The sequence below is a fragment of the Lissotriton vulgaris genome, chromosome 4_1 (assembly GCF_964263255.1).
Source record: "Lissotriton vulgaris chromosome 4_1, aLisVul1.2, whole genome shotgun sequence".
In the NCBI taxonomy this organism is placed as follows: domain Eukaryota; kingdom Metazoa; phylum Chordata; class Amphibia; order Caudata; family Salamandridae; genus Lissotriton; species Lissotriton vulgaris.
This window is the reverse complement of record NC_141691.1, coordinates 2,089,755,540-2,089,758,065: the sequence shown is the minus strand read 5'-3', so window position 1 is coordinate 2,089,758,065 and position 2,526 is coordinate 2,089,755,540.

The following is a 2,526-nucleotide window of genomic DNA, read 5'->3' as shown; positions in this document are numbered from 1 at the left end:
GCATATGTGTATCTAGAGAGAGTAGACGGTTACTGGATGAACTTAGTGTTACTTTGAAGAGCATGTAACACCGCACCCGCACGGCCGTCCCAGTGTAGGAAAGGCAAGGAAAAGAAGTTGTAATTTTGTCCGAATACTACCATGAATAGTAGCAGTAGTTCGTATTGCAAGCACAGCATATATCCGGCTATTACGATGGCCACTCACTACCTCTGTTAATAAGTTTAGTAGAACTCGGTCATTCATGTGTGGATGTATCACTGTTCACTCAATAAAAAGCAAATCACCTAAAGTTATCCCATATGTAAGCAAATACATACCATGTGCAGTGATAGATAATCAGATTATTTATCTTCTTCATTTTCCTTTTCTAGTATTCATTGGCGTAGGGTGAAAGTTAAATTAATTAAACAGTAGCCCTTGTAACAGAGTATTCTCAGTGCCACCCGTAATAGAAAAGTAAGAGCATCACCACCTGCATGTACTGGACTGGTACAGTAACGCAAGCCTGTCTCACTCATCATGGCGGGCGTCTGTTTTTCTCGGGTTCAAGTTGACTGCGCTGGCATTATGCCGGCTTGCAGAAGTTAACGTACCAATTTTGCTAAACAAGAGAGAATAAGAAGAATAAGACTGGGGTACTGTCATAGTCAACTCTAATGGAGTGAGTCCATAGTGCTCGTAGAATTGATTCCTTAAACTCCCACTAATGTTAGAGCAAGGGTGAAGAAGTGGGAGGTTAGATAGATACTGGCCACAATAGTTATGTACTGCACTTGCAAGTTGCTAGTTCTACTGTGACACAACTTTCTGCTGAATCATTTTGTGTTAATCTTAAAGAGCATTGGTTACAGTCTATGTCTTTCTTTCTTCATATAGATGCTCCTTCCAAACCAACCCGGAAGGAGCTGGCTAGACGGGCCCAGCAACGGAGGCTGGAGGCCACTGTCGCTGAATATCGGCGGCTGGTGGCCCAGGAGGAGGGGGACATGCAGTCTACAACAACATCTACCGGCACAGCTGCATCCTCCTCCGCGCTCCCTGGGTCACCCAGTCAGCCCAGCAGGTCTCCAGCAGTACGGAGCCGGGGTACCGCTGCCGCAGCCACCCGCCACCGCTGAGCAGCAAAGAAATCAGCTGCCCCCCACAGCAGTTGCAAAAAACGGATGCACCGCCTTTCCCTGAGGGTTTCCTACCTTGAGCAGGAGCTGCTCAACACGAAAACCCTGCTCGAGACCCTCCGCAAGGAGCATTCCGACCTGGCCCGGAAAGTCAACAGCAGCAGCCAGCAGTAGGAGGAGACTGTCCTTTGCACAGGAGTGCCTACCTAAACTTAATTGCGGAATCCTTCGTTGCTGGAACCCTGAGCCTGTCCTCCCTGTTACTGATGCTGCTCCTTGCCGCACCCGCGGCGCGGGTGCCGCTGCGTGTCTCTATCGTTGGGAGAGTGCGCCTGGCGGACTTTGGGGGCAGTGAGGCGGTGAGTCATCGACAGGGGTGAAGCACGGCAGGGACTCGCTCTTCCAGGAGTCCCTGCGTGGCCTACCAACATCCGGCCAGCGCCCCCTGCTAGCCCCGCCCCCCGCCCGGCAGAGCGAGTGGATAAAGAGACTTCTACCCGGGGACAAAGCGGGAACACGCTACCTTTGCACAGGAGTGCCTACCTAAACTTAATTGCGGAATCCTTCGTTGCTGGAACCCTGAGCATGTCCTCCCTGTTACGGACGCTGCTCCTTGCCGCACCCGCTGTGCGAGTGCCGCTGCGTGTCTCTCTCGTTGGGAGAGTGCGCCTGGCAGACTTTGGGGGCAGTGAGGCGGTGAGTCATCGACAGGGGTGAAGCGTGGCAGGGACTCGCTCTTCCAGGAGTCCCTGCGTGGCCTACCAACATCCGGCCAGCACCCCCTGCTAGCCCCGCCCCCAGCCCGGCAGAGCGAGTGGATAAAGAGACTTCTACCCAGGGACAAAGCGGGAACACGCTACCTTTGCACAGGAGTGCCTACCTAAACTTAATTGCGGAATCCTTCGTTGCTGGAACCCTGAGCCTGTCCTCCCTGTTACGGACGCTGCATGTCTCTCTCGTTGGGAGAGTGCGCCTGGCGGACTTTGGGGGCAGTGAGGCGGTGAGTCATCGACAGGGGTGAAGCACGGCAGGGACTCGCTCTTCCAGGAGTCCCTGCGTGGCCTACCAACATCCGGCCAGCGCCCCCTGCTAGCCCTGCCCCCGCCCTCCTTTTGGGATATTTAAGAAGGAGCAGAGACCGCTCCGCGGGACGCCCGGAGCTAAGCCCGGGCAAAGGGCGGGCCCTCTGTGGCCCTCAGAGGCCAGAAGAGGCCGGGCCGGGCCACCTCTCTTACATCGGTCAGGTAATTAGCTGCTGCCCGCACTGTGCACTCTATCCTTATACCTTACCGAGTATTCATCTTTGCATCTACCCCAATACTGACTTTGCCATCTACCTGCATATCCTCTTCCTTGGTGAATTGATACAGTATGAGGAGGGGTTTGAAATCTGGAAGAATGCCTG